Source organism: Silene latifolia, chromosome 3 (genome assembly GCF_048544455.1).
Source record: "Silene latifolia isolate original U9 population chromosome 3, ASM4854445v1, whole genome shotgun sequence".
Lineage (NCBI taxonomy): Eukaryota > Viridiplantae > Streptophyta > Magnoliopsida > Caryophyllales > Caryophyllaceae > Silene > Silene latifolia.
Window position 1 is genome coordinate 145,579,775 of NC_133528.1, and position 21,894 is coordinate 145,601,668.

Here is a 21,894-nt window from a genome sequence, read left to right on the forward strand (position 1 = left end):
ACATCCGTGTGTATGAGTCCTAATAGGTCAGCAGCGCGCATTCTAACACCTTTGAAGGAAATCCGAGTCATCTTACCGATGAGACATGATTCACACGTGCCAAATGATTGAAAATCAAAAGCCGAGATAGCTCCATTTTTGATGAGCTGTTTTACGCGTTTCTCATTAATGTGTCCCATACGGCAGTGCCATAGATACGTTTGATCTTTCTCACCAACCTTTAACTTTTTATTCATTACGTGTAATATTTCCGTGGTCTGATCTAAAACATAAATTCCGTTCATGGAGACGCCTTCAGTAAATCATATCGTGTAATGAGAAAATGCAAGTATTATTTTCTATTACAAATGAAAAACCAAGTTTATCAAGTGCAGAAACTGAAATAATGTTTTTCGAAAGACTAGGTACATAATAGCAGTCATATAATGACAACTCAAATCCGCTAGGAAGCTGGATCACATATGTCCCCTTTGAGATGGCAGCCACTCTTGCTCCATTCCCAACACGCAGGTCCACCTCACCCTTTACGAGGGGTTCGATGTTTCGGAGCCCCTGCACATGATTACACAGATGAGAACCACAACCAGTATCAAGTACCCAAGTTCCGTAACTTGCGTGGTTAATCTCAATCATATGAATAAAAGTAGAAGAAGAAGAAGACATACCAACAGGTTTAACACGACCTGCCTTTAAGTCCTCATGATAAACAGAACATGTGCGTCTCCAATGCCCAGTCTTGTGGCAATGATGGCATTCCATGTTTTCATTCTTGCTCTTTGTCGCGCCTGATGAGTTACTCGACTCACCAAGACCACTCTTACCTGAACCTGGCTTCTTGAACTTCGGTTTACCTACTGCTAGGTTTGTCTGAGCTTTGCCCTTACCTTTCCCTTTGTTTGACACAACGAGAACATCCTGTTTCAAGCTCCCACTGAACTTCATGTCCTTCTCGGTCTGTACGAGAAGGGAATGCAGTTCATGTGGGGTTTTCTTCAAATCATTCATATAGTAATTCGCTCTAGATTGCGAAAAACCATCGTGGAGTGAATGAAGCATGCGGTCGATAACAATGTTCTCACTGATGTTACAATTAAAGGTCTTCAGCTTCTCGACATTCTCAATCATGCTGAGAATGTGTGGGCTAACTGGTTGGCCCTTCTGGAGTCTCGCATCAAAGAAGCGAGTGGTATGCTCATAGGTCACGATTCTCGGTGCTTTCGAGAATTCCTTGGTGAGCGTGGTGAAAATCTTGTTTGCACCATGGGCTATGAAGCGTTTCTGCAAATTGGGTTCCATTGCAAAAATGAGTACGTTTTTAATCGCACCCGCTTCCATACAGAAATCATTAAACTTGGTGATTTTTGACTCTAGCCGTGGGACCTGGGTTTGCCGGGATGGGCTCTAATAGATATTTGAGCTTCCGGTCAGCGGCGAGCATTCCGTAATGCCGCCTCCCGGTCCGCGAAGTTTGATCCATCATTCTTGATCGAGTAGACGATTCATCCGATTCATGAAGATCCAAGCCAGGACTCACGGTCCAATGTGGCACTTGGCATTGGGTTATCAGTAGAACCAGCCATTTGTTATTTAGCAGTTTAAAAGTCGTGATCTACACTGAAAAAGAAAGAAAAACAAAACGAAATAAGCAACTCATCGAGGTGATTTAAGTCTATTTAAAAAGTATTTTTAACGTGTAGACTCAAGCACTTGCATAATTGATCTTCCTCAAGAATGATACAAGTGATCCCAAGACTCAATTTCCGTAAATTGATAAGCCAACTGTTTAGCTAATTCTTCCGTAAGAACTCTTGGTCGATAGATTTCCGTAAATCCTATCTATAGTCCACCATAATCACAGGATCGTACGAGTGACCATAGTGTTGAGATAAAATAGGTCAATCGGTTCCAACTTACCCGACGTAGAAGGGGTCATATTATGCCTACCGACGAAGAAGGGACTCATTGGAGTTTGACCTATAAAGACCGTTCTCAATTTTGGTTTATACGAGGAAGATCCCATCAACTTAATTATAATTCATTTTAAGTGAACGAATAACTAGCGTCTGCGTGAATGAATCAATTTAGGTGATGGCTTAGCATTATCGTGTGACATGAAAATGTCAAAAGAAAACTAACTCGTGACCTCTATATGTGTCAGTTTTCATGCAATAATTAGGTGGTTTGGTTTTTAGGCGGAATATGATGCATATTATCGTTGCGAAAAATAAATAATGGAATGCAATACGTAAATAAAATTCCTAGTGTGGCCTATCCTAGCATAAGAACATAATACAACTTTGGAATCCACCGTTGGACCCGAAAAGCTTGTCTTGATGTTCCATCTTGATCCAAGTAGCGGGAGTGAGCATCCGGTCTCCATCTTTGGTCTTCTCAAAAATTACAATTAAATTACAAAATATAAACCTATTTACATTCTAATAAAAAAAAACTGTAATTACAAGTGAAAAATCCAAAACGGAGATACGAGATCTCAAAATACAACCAAGACCGTGTTCCATCATTACGGTAACACGTTCCACTAAGGCCACACTAAGTTACAACTGTTTGTAAAAAAAAAAAAATACGTAATAAAAGTCATTCACGGCATTCAAAATAAACGATAAATAAAATGCATCATCTAAAAACAAATTCATTCGTGACATAATTCCGTAATTATGTTAAATTTATCCAAACCACCTTTTAATGATTAAAATTCATGTGATAAAACCGCTTCTATCAATTTAATTTTAATCCATTACAATCCGTTACTTTAAATACGCTTTAAAACAACTTAATGGTACGTGTGTGAACCGTTTCACAATCATAGCGAGTGTACAATATCCGTATAAAGTACATATTGAAGCCAAAAGAAAATTTAAAGCAAAAAGAATAAATTTTCAAAGCTGTCAAAACAAAAGGTCCTCGATCCAGGGACAAAGGTTCTCGATCGAGGAACAAAAAGGGCTCGATCGACTGAACTGCAAGTCGATCGAGAGAATTGCCAAACAGAAGGTGCTCGATCGACTAAACTGGTGGTCGATCGAGTACTTTTATCAGCAAAGCTGCTCGATCGAGTACGAGGACTTCTCGATCGAGCAGTGGGGTTTTAACAAGAGGTCGATCGAGTACAGCAAGGACTCGATCGAGCAAAAACAAGACAGAAAAAGCTCTCGATCGAGTAGAAACACACTCGATCGAGACCAAACAAGTTCTGAAAAACCAAAACCCTCGTGAAAACAGGTTTTACGATACAAAACCAAAATAATTTTGATCAAAACGCATAAAATCAATTTTATAATTGACAAAACCTTAACATATTGCTATAATATCTGTATAAAATAACAAGATGCAAAAAACGAATTGAAAACATAATCAGCCGTGTAAAGAGCCGCACGGTTTTCAATGCACAAAATCATCGTTTCAAAATCGTTTTATGAAAAACACATAGAAAAATTTACGTGGCCTCGCTCTGATACCACTTGTGGGTAAATATCCGTATAATACCCTTTAAATTTAGGACTATAACGTAAATTTAACATGTGAATATCGTCATAAAACATAAATATAATAGAGAAACGATAAGGAATAAGAATCAACCTCGGGTCCTTTATAGTGCGGCGTAAAGAACAGAAATCAACAGAGATTTCCTCCTAATTGTTGAACCCAAGACCGTCTGAGAAATGCCCTTGTGCTAGAAGGTGTTCTCTGATTGCCTTGCAATATTGAGAGAACTTGTTGTGAGGTTTTTCGAGATGTGAGATCTAGGTTTCAGAGAGAAAATGTCTCCAAAACCCTAGTTTTCTGTAAAATGAAATTGTCTACCTCACAAAAGGAGAGGAGCTCTCCTTTTGTGTGTTTCGGCCAGCCGTGGGTCTGCATGGGGAAGTGGGCTTCCACTTCCTCTTAATTTTACCTCGTGGACCGGCTCGAAAATTGCTAAATGTATATGACGCGGTTTATTATAAATCGTCATCGGTTATCGGCTATTAAAACATCAACTAACAACACGGGTTAGTTGAAGTATTAATACACGTCCGACAAAGACGATATTGTATAATTTACTCAATATACATTAATTAAATATAATCGTTTATATTTAATTTACGAATTAACTGTTTAATTCGCCTTAGCTCATTATATTTAATCCGTATTAAATATAATATCTCAACATCACATTTTAACTAATTACTAGTCAAATAACTCGGACTAACTGGTTAGTCAAATTTGGCATCTACATGACTGTATTTTCATACCGTCACATCTCTCAAACGTATCCTATAGGTGTGACTTTTAGGGACCAGTTGATCACCGCCATCTGTATGACAATAACGTCAAACTTATCTAGCAAGCCAACCGTTACTGATAAACGTGGATCAACTGATAATAATACCAAAAGTATGCCCTTTGATCCTTTTAGAGATTTATAAGTCCTTGCACTAACTGTTAAGGACACCAACCCCAACACTGTCGGCTCAGAAAAACTAGCTATACTCGCTTCCTCGGCCATGACTGAAATTTCTGGAGAAGTAACTGTCTCGGCTGAAGATGTAGAAACGGGTGAAGATGGCGGATTTCCCTCGAATAGCTCGTTCTCGTAAAAGCTAGAATGAGAACTAGGCTCTTCCAGCTGTCGTTCTTGAAATAATCTCCTCTTTACGTGCAAAGATCTTTCAATCTCTGGATCAAATGGCAGTAATGGACCACCCTGAGACCTGCGCATAAGAGGAAACTACAACAAAATATAAGAACAGTTTAAGGAACGGATGTTCCTTAAACTAAGAAAGACTGAAAATTAAAATAACTAAAATTAGGACTATTGCCTCCCCGGCAACGGCGCCAAAATTTGATACCCGTCGTTGTGAGTACCAAAGATAATATTTATAATCTCCTATTAAGACTAACCTAGGCTAGTGGTAACAGGGTCGATCCGCAAGGAGGCAGTTGTAAACTTTAATTGATTAATGTTCAGTCTGAGGTAACTAAAATGGGGATTGGTTTGAATTGGTCTATACTAAGAGCAATAAAAGGAAAATAAACTAAAAATACGAATTAAACAGATAAAAGAAGGGTACTAGGATGGTCGGGTCATTATAGCTTTGGCGGCAGCAAACTAAGTCGGTCCGAATCAAACACAGGTAAGGCGGGAAATAAGAGGTCCTCTCGGTCCACTCCTAACAAATAGCATCTCTCGATCTCGCTAAAGGTCCCTAATGTCACTAATACTAACTTTCGTCCTGAAAAGCGACTAACGGTCTAAACTATACCTAGCTTTCGATCTTAGCACAGTTTAGTCGAATTAATTGACGGTCAAATAACCTACCCTACCTTTCGGTCTAATGGGTCGGTCACAAAATAGGTATCTAACTGGTCGCATGCATTCGATTTGTTAAATACAAGTTTAAAAACAATTAAAACGAAGGATAACCTTACAAGGTCAGTCGATCGACCAACAATGTCGATCGATCGATCGACACGCTGGTTCAAATTCGATCCGTGTTCAATCTAATGCCGCCTAGCCATAAATCGCCTACATCCTAGCACTAACTATTTAGCTACTCATGGTGAGGGTAAAAACAACAATAAAACTCATGACAATTATGGAATTCATACTTAAAATAAATAACAACGATGATGAAACGATAATTGGCTTTAGGGACACTAACTATCAATTCTATACTAACAATGGAAGTAAAACAATAAAACTGAAATTAGGGCAGAATGAATTACCAAGATTAAAGAGGAAAGACTAAGAGCAAAGGGAGAAATCCAATGTTAAAGTCGATAACCCAAAACCCTAACTCGAAATAGGCTAGAATTAAAAGTACTGTATTGTGATAGAAACTTAGATGAAAACTTTATGAATAAAAGACTTGATGATTAAAACTGAAAGTTGTGTTACGTTATATAGCAAATAAGCGCAACAATTATTTCCTAAACCTAAACTTCACGGGCTTCAAGTTTCTCAATCTTTTAATTCCCGTCTGGAATCGAAATCTGGTCGATCGACTACTCAGACTGGTCGATCGACTGCTCCTCAGCAACAGTAGCTTCTGGATCCCGATAGTTAGTCGATCGACTGAGAATGATGGTCGATCGACTGACTGAGCTGCTACTTGACTTCTCTAAACTCGTGGACTCGTCTTTTGGGCCTTGGATCGCGCACCAAGCTCGTTCCTTAAGCAATTCCTTGACGTCATTTGCAATGCAGATTACTCGGGGGCGGATTTGGCTTGATTTCCCGTCGAATTCTTCACATTTCTGCAATAAAGTACAAAATACGGAAGTAGACGGAAATAGGGAGAAAAGCAGCAAATAGTACACAAATGAGCTCTGAAATGCGTGTGAAAAGAGATGTAAAACATCATATAAATGACACGCATCAGCGAGAGAGGGAGATTAATAAAGTATTGGTGACGGAATTAGCAAGTGTTAATTAATTAAGGTAACAACTTCTAACCTCGTTTTTATTTTAATTATTAAGCTGAATGAATAACCGATCTTAAGATGCTTAGAAACTGACCCAAACCTTGACGGAATCAGACCAAACTTTAGGAAGTGGTACGTGGGATTGCAAGGGTTGGATTGGGTATAGTGGTGATGTCAGGGAATGCGTAGGGTGGCGGTGGCAGAAGGGTTTTCGAGGGCTGTGTAGGCAGGTTTAAAACAGGGCAGCAGTGGACTTCGACCAAAGTTGGACCCATAAACGGACCTGAATTGACCTGGGCTTGGGTGGGTTGCGACCTAGGCCGTGAGGCGACCACCTTTGTGGAGTCGTGGTGGTCGGCGTTGGTGGTTCGTGTGGTGTTTTGCCGAAAAAACGCGAATACAGGGGTGATTGCTTGTTGTTGTTGCTGTCGGCTTTTGGTGGTTATTGTGGTGTTGCGGATGAGTCAGGAAGGATAAGGACCACCTCTGGAACCACCGTTGGTCATTGGTGATGACGGTGGTGGCCAGAGGTGGTGTGGTTTGGTGTAGAGGGTGGTGTCGGGTTGGGTTGGTTTTCACGGGTTGGTATGAGTGTTGCACAGGGGCGGATCCAGGAATGAAATGTTCGGTGGGCTAAAAAATTTTGCTTACTAAAAAAAAAAATTATTTCGAGACGCTATTTAAAGAGGCTTAAAATTAATAATTATATACTCTCTTTAACCCTTATTATTATATAGTATTATGCTTCATGTGTTTGTCATATTCGAGCCAATAATTTTAAATTATAATTTTTGACAACTTATGGTTGATATCACCGAAGTACTTATGTGCTAATTAAGCTTACATATAACTATTCTTATTATTCATTCTATCGATAAATTCTTAAAGTTATAAGTCTCGACGCAATTTTTGGATAATGGGAGTTTCATAAACAAAAGAGAGTAATAAAAAGTCATGTCAGACAATAAAAGTACACAAAAAGAATTCGTATATTATAGAAACTATGTTGACCTAAAAAAAATATTATAGAAACTATGGGTTTATAGAGTATAAAATCAAGAGAAAATAAAAATTACAACATAAAATGATTAAAAAAAATTTTGACCTCCCCTGGGTTCGAACCCCCTACCCCTTGAGTGATATTCATAACACCTTACCACTGAGCCAAGGGTTTAATTATGGCTATTATCACACTATTTGCATATAAGTATTTTTTTCTCACAAAACAGGTTGGGCTCCAGCCCATATAGCCAATGGGCTGGATCCGCCCCTGGTGTTGCAGGTGTCGTATGGTTAGGGCGTGGTCAGTATGTCGTGTGTGGTGGTGCTGTGTACGGTGGGGGGACGGTGGTGGTCTGTAGTGGTGGTGGTGTGACACCCCTCGATAGGGCATCAAATTTAAAGCGGAAATTACGAGATTTTTAAAACCTTTAAAAGTTTAAAGTGCGAAATCCACCATAAGTGATCAAACAAAATGAAAAGAAAGATAATTAAGTTTTACAATTTAAAACAAGTACGTTGGGGAAAAGATATCCCACGAATAAACACAAGTCTAACGATAGGTGAGTCTAAGCAAACTATAACTAAGTTCCAAGGGTCAACGTTCTCGCTAGCTCACACGTCTTCCCCATAATCTGCATCACAAACCTGTCATTCATGTAAACATGAACGCACACGTCGGTGGGGAGTAACTCGTGGTTCTCCCAGCCACAATATGTCAAAATACACGTAAGCAAGAACTTATTGAAACATATTGATCATACATCATGCTTGAATAATAATGAACAAGGGGATATAAACGATAATCATAATGAGATAAGCATATTGCATACATAATGAGATAGGCAATTGAAATCATATGAAGAAGGTAAGTGACGGATCAATTGAATAGAAAATGCATGGATGGAAACCAATAGCCATTACTTAAAAACCTCTTAACAAACATAGCACGGGACGTGGCTACTAATGTCACATTCATACTTATGGCTTGCATCTCACCATAAGAACGGATGGGAACATCAATCCCGGCGATCATATCGCAACTAGGGGCTTGCATCTCACCACTAGTATCCGATAGGACCAAGACTCTCACAAACAATCATAGAAGACGTGCACTCTCATGCATAAGAACACGCCAAGGACCGTAACAAGCAAATACATTTACAAAGGATTGACTCAAAACAAGACAAACCCCTAGACTCCAACCTCCTGGTAGGACGACGCTCATATACGGTCCTAGTCTAAATCTGGCCAGACTCTCGGGATGGACGACACCCGATTCGACATACAATCCCAAATCGTATCCAAGACTCGATCCATGACACCTAGCCGTGCCCCAAGGTCGAGTAACCCCAAATCGGAACTTTGTCACCTAACCGTGACCCACGAACCGAAGAGGCGGAAGGAACAATAGCCCAACTCGGAAACAATGGCACCTAATCGTGACCCAATGTCCGAGGGCAAATAAATAAGGAATGTCGAGTAGTCACACAATGTAAACTGTCACGCTCCGGTCACAAGTACGAGTAACAATAGTTTGCATGAACATAACGTCAATAAGTCTTATATTAACCAAATACCAATAAGGAAGAAGTTACATGCATAAACCATTGATCATAGGGAGTTACAAGTGAAAAGGAGCATACAGGGGACTCCCAGGAGGGGAATGCCGCCAAGCCACCTATTTGGGACAACATGCCAAAGTCAAAATTTAAATAAAACTTTACAGTGCACTCCCGCCGGTCAAGAGACCATTGCCGGTCACCCTACTGGGAATACGGCCAAATTTCAAAAACACATAAAACCTTGATGCGCTCCCAGTGGTCAAGAGTGGGCCATTGCACGGTCACCCTGGGAATACGCCCAAAACTCAAAATCACCTAAAACCTTGAGTGTACTCCCAATGGTCAAGAGGGCTGCCGGTCACCCTACTGGGACTACAGAGCTTTCTAAAATGTGCTCAAAATTTACGGGGATCTCCCAAATGGTCAAGAGCCCCGGCCACCCTACTGGGACTACAAACACGCGGATTCCATGCAAAACACTTCCAAACCATTTGAAACCAACACAAATCGTTTCCCATCAATTGTTTACGTATCCTAGCATGATTCTAACTCGGAAAAACAACATATTTGAGCATGTGAATGGGTAATTTCGGATTCAAGAGATGTAGCATGAGATTTTCATCCAAACATGTGAGAATTGCAAACAAGCATGATATTCAACATCCAAATTAGCACCAATCATGAAAGATACAACTTTTAACATTCATATGAGATTATAACTACATAAAACCACACAATTCTAACATAAAAGTCGAGTAACCCATCACCGTTACCTTTTTGCACTTCAATCTTCTAAAGACTCGTCAATGATGTAGCTATCCTCCTCCGGGTTGTCCAAGTTCTCCCCTAAACACAAAAATAAAGGTATTAAGTCAAGAACCCACATCCTTGTAAGATGAGAATTTCGAAATAGAGGAAAAGATGGTGACTTTCTTACTTAGAAAGAAGGGAAATGAGAAAAGGAAGAGAATGGCGCGAAAAGGAACGAGATTGGTGAAGAGTTGAGTGAGTTATGGTGATTTTAGGGTTGAGAGCAAAGGGTTTAACAATGGTGGAGTGTTTGTTGGAAAATTTCAGAATTTAGGAGTGAGGGAGATGGAGTTGTGAGGGTTTAGTTGGGGGTTTTGTGAAGGGAAAAGAGAAGGGAAAAGCCCATAAGTTATAAAAAGCCCAACAACTCAAATTGAGTCGGTTTCCACTAGAATTTTCGTCTCAAGCCCACTATAACTCAAGACGGGAAATATTATTATTATTATTATCATTATTATCCGACCAAAATATTTATTTTATATAACTTAAGCTTTAAAAATATAATATTTATACAAATAATGTTTAATAATGAAATTAAATACTTTAAAATCTAATTAAGACAATAGAACGGTTAATTAAATTATAATTGTCAAAATAGAAAATTCGCGGGTGTTACAGGTGGTCATAAGTAAACGTTGAGTTGTATGTTGGGTTTTCGGTATTGGTGATGTTGTGGTTGGGTTGCTAGGGCGTGAGTTTTTGGGTTGTAGGGGATGGCTAGGTTGGTGGTTAGTGGTCGTGGGTATGCGCCGTAGTGAAGGCTTGAGATGGCAGGTGGTGGAGGTGTCATAGGTGGTTGGTGGCGGCGGGAAAAGGTGGTTAAGGGATGGGTGTTGGACACGGTTCCACCGTAAGTAAGGAGTTGGTGTTTGTAGCTTGCTTTCACGTGTTTCACGTGTAATTGGGTTGGGTGATTGTACTTTATATATTTAATTAAGATGGGTTAACACGGGTTTTAAAGGTAATCGAGTTTTGGCTTATTGAAACGGGTTTTTGAATTATATTATACGAGATTATAATTAACGTAATTAATTAATTAATTAATTAATTTATAATTAATGGAATTATTTGAATAAAGTATATAATTAGTAATTATAATTATTATTTGTATTACGTGACGGTTTTATTGAGGAACTTTATTTGTTGATTGGATTGCATAATTGGAGTGCGTAATTGGAGTATTTGCTTGCCAGGTAGGATAACTACTCAACTGTACTGCTATTTATGTTGTATTTCACATTAGTGTGTTGGCTGAAGTATGTTGGTTATATTGTGGTGGTTGATTTGCTATATCGTGGTGGTTGGTGATAGTGGAATACTCTGGTTGGTAGTTATTATTTATCATTGCATTTACATAGGCATGGTTTTGATTGTGGTGGAGTATTGTTGTAATATTAACAGATTTATTCTGGCAGACATTACTTATAGTAGTAATGTGGAGTGGTTGAACAGATTTATTCTGGCAGACGATATTTATCGTGTTTACTCGAGGCAGGCCCCAGATTGGTATGCAGGCCATTTGGTGGATATTACTCAACTATGAGTTGAGGCAGACATTACCTTATGGTAATGTAGTGTGTGGTTACTCACCTTCGGGTTGAGGCTGCCCTAGCCAGGGATTGCCGGAATGATTAGTGTAGCGAGTAGAGCTGGGCTGAAGTGTGCTAATAAGTCATATATTGCGGAGTTATTGTGTCGTTGTCATCTACTGTTATTAGTTATTCCTACTCAACCTCGTGGTTGACAGTGTATTCGTGAACACCTGTGATGAACCATAATAGGGAGCAGATTTGACAGGTACTAAAGATTAGTTGCCTTGGGAGCATTGGGACGTGAGCTCGACTTGCACCATAGTTGCTGTCTAGATCACTTAGTTGACTTATACAACTTTATTTATGTAATTTCCGCTGCATATTGTAATGTTAAGGTTTAAATTTAATCGGTTGGCAATGTAAGAAAACCATTATTTCAGTTAAAGTTATTAAAGTACTTTGGTTTGTTTTGATTTGTATCATTTACCTCGGGCAACCGAGATGGTAACAGTCCTATTAATTGAGAATGTCTTGCTAAAGGCTCCTAAATAAATAGGGATGTTACACCTTGGGTCAGGAGCGGTCACTCACGGTAACTTGCCAGGCTGTGTACATGACCCACAGATCAACACAGGTCCTTTCTAGCACATTTTGTCCTCACTCGTGCGCATCCCGGGAATCTTCCCAAGAGGTCACTCATCCTAAGACTACTCCCAGCCAAGCACGCTTAGCTGTGGAGTTCTTTTGCATGGATAACCAGTAAAGAAAGTGCACTATGTTGATATGAGTAGTACTTTCAATGCCTTTAAGCACTAGTTAGATTTTAAGCCTATCAATGGACCTCATCAAGGGGGTACCCCTCCCGAATAACGTCTTCTGTTCAATGAAGTATTACAGTCCATATGGTAAAAGCCTAATGCAAATGGTTGCTGCAAAATTGAGAATCAGGCTCCTACAATCTGATATTCTCACCTGGGTTCAACAAAAGTCCTGGTCCAAGACAAAGAAAGGATTCCTAATAGCTTATGTTCATAAAGTGACATATGGAATATGGAATCAGATGAATACTGCAAGATTAGAAGGGTCACTTCTAAGACCTGAAATTTTGTTTCAACACACTTAGAAGTTTATGAAGATAAGGATGGTGCACATGATTACTCACTTTGTTCCTCCTAGAGATATGCAATGGGTTAAGACTTGTGTACATAGTTGATTTATTAGTTTACCCTGAAGTTGAAGTCGTGTATTTTACATATGGCTTGTTGTAAGAACGCTTGTTATGATCTTAATGGAAAGCTTACATTTCAACAAAAAAAAACTATTTCACTATTATTTATTCCATTTAATTCATATTTAATTAATCATTAATTTATAAAAGACTGTTTTTAAATTCCGTCAAATCAGCATCATTTCCATATTCAAAAGATTTGAGAAACTTCCCTAAAATAATATAAGCTATTTATTGAAAATCTCCCATTTTAAATTGATTATCATAATATGACACATATTACTTTCCTAAATTTAAGGCAAAGCTAAACGAAACGTACTCCCTATAACCAGTCAAAAAGAATCTTTATCAAGAACATACATGTGTTAATATTGTCACATAATTTGGCTTAATCCTATAATTTTGATTTTATTTTCCTCTTTATTCAGTGAACTAATATTAAAATTTATATGCATTAGAAGAAATTGAGCTCAAAAAATTCTCATTTTGCATTGTTTTTCAATATTGCACCTAATTTCAACCTTAAATTAATTTGAAAACAATTCAATTTTTTGTACAACAATTAAACTTCACAGCGTATTAGTTTTTATTTTAAAATCACAAATTATAGAATAAAACGATCCTTTTGTGTATAAAATCATTCTATCACCATTAATAATGAGTGTCTTTTTTTTTGTAATGGATCGTCTCACAATGTGAGACCGTCTTATAAATAACATCACTATTTGTGTGATAATGACTTATGAGGCGGTCCTAAAATTTTGACCATCAATAGAAGACTGCTTTTTATTAAATGGACTGTCGTATTATATGAGATTGTCTCACACTACTACTTTATTTAAAGAAACAAATGGAACGAAGGAAGTACTTTTTTTCAAGGTGTTTAAACATATTTAAGTCAAATTGTATCTTTGAACATTATATCTGTATTCACAAATTTACTGTTTTTTTTAGTCGAATTGATTGTTATTCATTTTTATCGTCTTTTACTTATATGTCAATTGCTTAAATGATTTTCTCATAAGGTGACTCAAATGGACTCTAATAGTTGAGTGGGAGACTTATGGACATCACTTGATTGGCCGAGATAATAGTTCAAGAGAGTATGAATACTCACTTAGTACCTTCTTAATTTGTGTGCTACGGAGGACACTGTTTTGATTATTTGTTAGAAGATTTTGAGCTAGGATTGATCATTTTATAATGCACGGGTGATAAATGCAAGGTTTTATTATTCAGTCTTACAAATGTCGATGGAGTAATTCCCTTAAAGAATATCTTACACTAAATTAGTGCGAGACACGTCATTAATTTCACTGAAAGACCACCTCATATGAAAATTAGTGATGTCGACGTTGCTTTTGTATTGGAAATACATAAGGTTAAGCATTTTGGTCCATCCAACTTTCATAAGATATCTTCATTTTTTTTTATTCTTCATATAATATTTAACTGTTTTTCTACGTATATCTTTAAGATATACATTAACAATCAATAAAACAAAAGATTCACTAGAATGTATTATGAGAAATTAAAGTGTTCATTTTTAACGTATTTCATTGTTGGCTAAATTAGTATCAGTTCGGATTCTTAATTGCATTCCTTTGAGGCATTATTGAAAGAAACGATGGGAGATGAGAAGGAAGTTATTGGGAAGATATGAGTTAAATAATTGATAAAATTTGTTAGCTTTGCCATCAATGACACTAAGGGCAATACCAATGGGAAGACACAAGAAGTTCCATATCATATAAGAAGCTCCTACCTATTGTTCTATTTAATAAAAAGTTCCTTATATGAAAACGATTTCTAAAGTAAGAAATTGGTTTTATGTTAGGAAAAGGTGAGTATAACGGGGACCACATAGAAAGTATAGAACTTTTATCATTGAGATCAAAGAATTAAAAAGTTTCATAATTAATTATGTGGATTGATGTGTCAATGATAAAGTTTAATATGTGACTTCAACCATTACTATTACCCTTATAGTGTGATATTAACATAATAAAGTAAGCAACTACACCGTAACAACCTACCATGCTAGACGTGGAAATCGGGTCGCTTGAGTCAGGTATGGTTATATGTTGACATTTCAGTTCATATTTGTTAAAAATATGTCCGCATTGGGTTAGTCAGGTCAATTCTTAACTCGGATCGGCCGGCCCAGGGTCATTTAGATAGATATGTCTGCTAGGGTTAGGTTTTGGTTGGGTCAGATCATTGTTGATCAAGTCATTATCAGATTCATTTCTGGTTTGCGTCATTATTTGGTTGGGTAATTCTAATAATTTCTCGAATTTTTGTCGGGTTTTGCTTGGCTTGACTCACTAATCGGTCTATTTTTCATGAATATTTTACGAGTTTGAGTTGATTTACGGTCATTATATAGCGATGTTATAAATTTAGATAATTTTAAATATTTTATAAAAATAGTTCATAATTTCTGTTTGTTTTGGTTTTTATAGGCTCGACTTACTATTATTTTCAATTTATATAACTTGGAGTGACTTTTAAAAATTATCTAACAACTAATTCATATTATGACTCTAAAAGGTAATCAGTAAATAAGATGTTAGCGAAAAAAAATATTTGTTCCATATTAATTTTATTATTCAATCTCTCATTTTAATCATCTCAAATTAACTGCATCGCATGACAAAATCATTTACATTATTGGGAGGCAAGTGTTAGTTAACATGAGTTAATAAACAAAAGAAAAAAATTAGTATTTGGCGACTTGAAAGACGAACGAATGGGCGATGTTGATGGTGGGAGGTCGTGATAGGGGAGGGTCGTGATGAGTGGGTAATGATGTGGTGGAGAGTCACATGCGGTTACGAGAAGGGTTAGGGGTCGTGTATGAGTGGGGTTGGGATAGTGGTTATACAGGAGGTAAGGGATGGTGGATGCAAGAGGAGGTAGAGTAGTTTGAGGACATATGATATGGATTGCAAGGCGGTGGTTAGCTATGGAGGCTGTTGAGATAGAGGTCATGATCCAAGGTGTTGGGTGTGTTCACCATTGCGGTGGAGGGTCTGCTGGTAGGTCTTGATCAGATAGTCAGTCAGAGATGGCGAACGCTACTTCCAGGCCAGACGGTGGTGAGTGAGAGACGAATGAGAGGGACGTACGAGAATTAAGAGAAGAATAAACAAATGTTTAATATGATAAAAAGCTTAAAAAAATGAGTAAAATTAAATATATATTGCGTAATAAACAAGTTATGAAATCTTGCAATAATTTTACGCAATTTATTTTCGCAGTACGAATTTTACTCATTTCAGTACATTTTACAAAGAAATTTCCATTTCATACCCTTCTACCAAAAAACAACACCAAACCTCTCCTTTTCAATTCCTATCCATTCAATCTCTCAATTCAATCAATTTCTTCAATAGTAGATGAAATTTTGAATGTAAAAAGGTGTTTAATTTGTCAATTGCAAACTAGAGAACAAATTTATGGTTTTATTTTAATAATTTCAGAAGTTTTTTGTTTTATAGTCAATTTTTTGGGTTTTCGATTTAGGGTTTGATAGTAGTGATTGGTGGTGGTGCCGACAATGGGGGCGGGTGAAGGAACGACGCTGGTGGTGGGAGACTGAGGTAGGGGATGCGGGTCACGGTGGGTAAGAGGTCTGAATCGCGCGAGTCAAGGGGTGGTGATGAGTCAAGTCGCGGTGGGTCAGGGTGTGAGGGGGATTTGAGCGGCGGTTGGGCGTGGATGTCACAGTGGGGTTCCGAGGAGTTGAGCGACGGCTGTGGCATGTGTGTGGGCGGCGGCTGGTAATGGTAGAGGATAGGTGGGTCCGGTGGAGGTGATGGTGGTTGCCTGGTGGTGTTGATTTTTTCTTTTTTCTTTTTTTTTTTCCGTTCAATGTAGTACATTTTGTTTGGAAAAATGAGAAGGGTATTATGGCAAAAGCGTACTGCAATGAGTAAAATGTGTACTGCGAAAATCAGCACCCTAATTTTATATCCACTTTTCAGGTGTTACCTCTTATAAGTTAAAACGTTGAGGTAATAAAAAAAATACTTCGAATAAAATTAAGCAACATAAACTTATCAAAAGTGTACGGGTAGACAAAGTAAAATTTTCTAAAATTTAGTTATTTACTAAATCAAAAAATATTTAAGTTTTTACTTTTAATAATATTTTTCGTTACCAATGCACGGGTTCAAAAACTAGTTCAAAAATAAATGTCTGAAATTGTGTTTTATAGGATTTTGATGAGATTTGGTAGTGTTTTTTTTTTTTAAAAAAAAAAAAAAAAAAACTTACAGGTAATAGTTTTTAGGGTTTTTTGTCAAAAACTACCTTATATTTAGAGGTATTTGTAAAAAGACTACCTTGTATTATTTTTCTTGTATTATACTACCTTTGTTTTGTCCTTTTTGGGTCAAAAACCACCTATGCTGAAACTATGACGAGATTTGGTCCATTTAGCGATATTAACTTATCTCACATGACTCTGTCTACATCTAACAACAATAATCAATTGCGTCCAAACCACAATTTAACTTCATGTAAGCAAAATTTATATTTTCACATTTCAATAATAACTACGAACATCTACTAAAGCTAAGCATAAGTACATCATGACTTCCCAAAATCGGGCCTAAGTAAGATTAAAGTATAAAAGAGTCATGTAAGATATGTTACAGCCAGGAATTAGAGCAAGTTTGTCTAAACTCTTAGCGTAGGTAGTTATTGACCAAAAATAAAGAAAATAAAGGTAGTTGAAAACAAAAAAAATAATATTAGGTAGTTTTTTTACAAATACCCATAAATATAAGGTAGTTTTCGACAAAAAAACGAAATTATTTTGTTAGTAATTCTTAAAACAGTGTAGTATAAAGGTAGTAGTTATAAAAAAAACTCTTTTAAGAAAGTACGTCTTTTATAGACAACATCTGATAATGTGGTAAATCATGTGTCAGAGTGAGGTTTTGGTTCCGAATCCTTAGGCATGGAGAACGAGGAAGAAGAGGAAAAGTATATGGCAGCATGGGATTTGGGTTTTGAGAAAGATGTGTAGCCTGGTCCTGATACAATGATATGTGGTAAATCATGCGTGTCATTCTCATTAAGCATAGGAATATACTCCCTCCTATTCTATATAAACTTCCTTATTTCATTTCTCGTCTATTCATAATAACTTCCCTATTTTTTTTTTTGGTAATTGTTTGTGTGGTCCAAATTTAATTGTATGGTGGGATAGTGTATTTGTGTGGTCTAAATTTATTTATATAATGGGTAGTGTGTTACCTTAATTTTTGTGTCAAAATGAATTGAGAAGTTTATTGTGTGAATAGGAGGGAGTATATACGTAATACAAGCTAGGAATTGGGCTAAACCCATTAACATAATACGGCCTAATAACATAAATGTTAAGGCGGCAATTGAGACAATGATCAAGCTTTGAAATCCTTCGAAACCCATCATAGGAAATGTGATTGACGCTAAAGAGAAGAACTTTGTCTTCCGATTTGGGGTGATGCGTGATAAGGAGCGTGTTCTCGAAAATCAACCATGGCATTTCGATAAGTTCGTGTGGTGTTTCAACGAGCCGAGTATGACGGGTAAGATGACTGATCTACCGCTATATCATTTACCGTTATGGGCTCGTGTATATGATCTTCCCGTTTCGGGTAGGAAAAATGAGACGAATGTGAGGAAAATTGGAGCGATGTTGGGAAAGTATGTTAGTATGGAGCTAGGGCCGAATCCGGAAATGGATAGAGCTATTCGTGTCCGTATTATTCATGATGTTAGGCTACCATTGAAGAAGCTAATCACTATAAAGATGAGTGGTGGTCGTGAGGTGCCTTTCGAGGTGAAGTATGAGCGCTTGCCCACTTTTTGCTATGGGTGCGGAAGGCTAGGGCATGAGGAAAAAGACTGTGAGGAGGGTCCTTTTGAGGAGCATGAACTTCAGTATGGGGCGTGGCTGAGAGCCTCTCCATGGAAAATCACGAAAACAGTTAAGGAGGGGTGTGGCAAGGCCGCTAGGTCTTTGAACAGCGAGTTTGAGCTTGAGAAAAGACGTAGTGAGGAAGACGCGGTTGCTAGAATTATTGAGAAACTACAAAGCATCGCTATTGGGGTGCGAGTGAAAAAGAAGGGGGATGGGGAGTCGCTGCAGGTACAAGGGGGAACAGAGAGGAAGGAGGGGGAGGAAATGATGATGGTGGAGAAGGGGGAGATGCTGCGAGGGGTGTTGATAATTTAGCAGGTAGGGAAGAGTTTGCTAATGTTGAGGGGCCGTTTCAAGCTGACAGGGAGGTGGAGACGTACTTGGTGAAGGAAAGCTCTCTGGATATGAATGAAGGATTGGGGGCAGCTGGGAAGGGGACTAGTGAAGTGAGGAAGGGTGGACAGGGGAAGAGTGGACACGCTGTGATAGGTATGGGCACTGGAAAGGGGAGGAAATGGGTCAGGATTGAAAGAGTGGGTGGCGGGGAAGGTGGGGTGTTGGAGATGTCTGACGTGGGGGAAAAACGGGCTCGTGGGGAGGAGGAGCTAGTAGGGGGTAATAAGAGGTTGCATGCTATGCAAGACGGGGGCGTCATTGAACCTGAGGCGGTGGTTGAGAGATCTCAACCCCGCCGGGCCCAATGAGTCTTATAAGTATTAACTGCCGGGGCTTGGGCCACCCCGATGCAGTAGGTGCGCTTCGTCACTTGATACGACGGGAGGCCCCGGCCATGGTGTTTCTTTGCGAGACGAAACTTAGTGGTCGTGAAATGCAGACTGTCCGAGCTAAGTTTGATGGGTACGAGGGTATGGAGGTGGATAGCGTTGGCAGGTCCGGTGGGCTCGCTTTTTGGTGGAAGAAGGGGATCCGATGTGATTTTGTTTCGGCTTCAGTACACTATATGGACTTTGTGAGGAGGGAGGGGATTGGAGAGTGACTGGGTTTTATGGGTGGCCTGCGGTTGCAGACCGTCATCTTTTTTGGCAGCTGTTGCGTATTCTGGGTAGGCAATGGGCGGGGGGGGGGGGGGACGGTGGAGGAGGTGCGGAGGAGGAGGAAGCTCGTGGGTGAGGTGGCTGATTTGTGTAGGCAAAAGGAACAGTTCTGGAGGAAAAGATCGAGGGCTCTTTGGCTTAAGGAAGGTGACCGTAATACGCGTTATTTTCACAAGCAGGCGGGACAGAGAAGAGCAAAGAACCATATTAATAAACTTATTGACAAGAATGGGATGGTTCGATATGGGGATGAGGCGGTTGCGAGGGTTGCTACGGACTACTTTAAGGAGCTCTTTACAGCAGCTCCTAGGCGTGATTTTGGAGACGTGTTGGATGGGATGGAGGGCCGGGTTAATGACGAGATGAACCGAGTTTTGAGGCAGCCTTATCGTGAGGAGGAGGTTCTTGAAGCTCTTAATCAAATGCACCCGTTGAAAGCTCCAGGTCCAGATGGGATGAATTGTTTATTTTACCAGACATATTGGCACATCGTTGGTCCACTGGTTAGTAGTACGGTGTTGGGAATTTTGGATGGTGCTCCTATGCCGGATGAGGTTAATCATACGCATATCGTTTTAATACCGAAGAAAAAAGCTCCATATAAGGTTTGTGATTAGGCGGTGATTATCGACCGATCAGTCTATGCAATGTAATTTATAAATTGGTGTCAAAGACTCTCGCGAATCGTCTGAAGCTTTTCTTGGCTGAAATTGTCTCTGTTAACCAAAGTGCTTTCACCCCGGGAAGATTGATTTCGGATAATGTGCTCATCGCTTTTGAATTGTTTCACCATATGAAAAATTCGAAGAGCAGGGAGGGGCATATGGCTATAAAACTTGACATGGCGAAGGCGTACGATAGGGTGGAATGGGACTTTTTGGACCGTGTTTTGCGTGTTATGGGGTTTGATGGGCATTGGGTTAATCGGGTAATGATGTGCGTGACTAGGTTGAGTCAGCTGTTTTGATAAACGGTAATGTGAAGGAGTTCTTTCAGCCGGGTAGAGGTCTTAGACAAGGGGATCCTTTATCGCCATATCTTTTTATTCTTTGTGCCGAAGTTCTATCAAATATGCTAAGGAAATCAGTGGAGGATGCCTCGCTTCATGGTATTCGCATTGCGCCTAGGGGTGTTAATGAGACGAGACAGCTCGCGAGCTACTCGAGATCGGCTCGGTCAAAGCTCGGTAAAAGCTCGGCTCGTGCGAGCTCGGCTCGGGCTCGGACTCGGCTCGAGAGCTTAACGAGTCAAGCCGAGCAAAGGCTAGCTCGACTCAAAAAGCTCGCGAGCAGTTCGAATTTGTGTGATTACATAAGATATTACTGATATTTTATAAAAATATTTTATCATAATTATATTTTTGTATCACACATATCAAATGTCTCGTTGATTTGCCAAATATTTTTACATATAACCCTTAAGCCTTGTTATTGAAAATATCGAAAGAAAAAAAATAAACAGTTTTATATAGGCTCGATTTGGGCTCGAGTTTGGCTCGAGCTCGCGTTAAAGCTCGCAAGCTTTATAACGAGCACATTTTTTTCAAGCTCGGGTAAGCTCGAGATCGGCTCGAGCTCGAGTTTTGGTTCTTGAGCACAAGCCGAGCAAGGCCAAGCTCGGGCTCGGCTCGGCTCGTTAGCACCCCTAATTGCGCCACAAGCACCGGTAATTTCTCATTTACTTTTTGCGGATGATAGTATTTTCTTCCTGAAGGTGTGTGAGGAGGAGGTTGTGAAGGTGAATGATATTTTACGTGCTTATGAATTTGCCTCGGGTCAGCTGGTTAGCTTGGATAAGACAACTGTGTCTTTTAGTCGTGGAGTGTCGGAGGAGAGACAGGCGAGAATTGTGGGGCTGTTGGGGGTTCGAAAGGTAGAGGTGCAGGAGCGCTACTTGGGCCTACCAACTGTTATTGGGCGGTCTAAAAAAACGATTACTGATATCGTCCGTAATAAGCTGCTTAAACGGCTTCAAGGGTGGCGGGGGAAGATATTGTCGAAGGCTGGTAGGGAGATTCTTATAAAGGCTGTGGCCAATTCGCTCTCTACCTATGTGATGAGTATTTTTAAACTTCCAGCTGCTTTTTGTGACGATCTTCGGAGAATGATCTCGAGGTTTTGGTGGGGTCATGAGGTATTTCTTGGGTGTCGTGGAATCAAATGTGTAAACCCAAGTGTGTAGGGGGAATGGGATTTCGAGATTTCTTCAAGTCGAATCAAGCTCTCTTAGGTAAACGAGCTTGGCGTTTGTTAACCTCTCCGGACTGTCTCTGGGCTCAATTGATGCGAGGTAAATATTACCATGGGCGTGACTTCTTAACGGCAAACCTGGGACATAATCCGAGCTATACTTGGCGGAGCAT

General features: G+C 39.2%; 1 long non-coding RNA gene across 1 annotated transcript; it reads right to left on the reverse strand.

Moving 5' to 3' along the window:
* Positions 1–7,838: 7,838 nt before the first annotated feature.
* LOC141648298 (uncharacterized) lies at positions 7,839–9,838 on the reverse strand. The gene is made up of 2 exons (XR_012545986.1): positions 9,764–9,838; positions 7,839–8,073 (listed from the first exon to the last, which is right to left on the reverse strand). It is a non-coding gene; the product is annotated as an uncharacterized LOC141648298 (long non-coding RNA).
* Between the last annotated feature and the right edge of the window lie 12,056 nt (positions 9,839–21,894).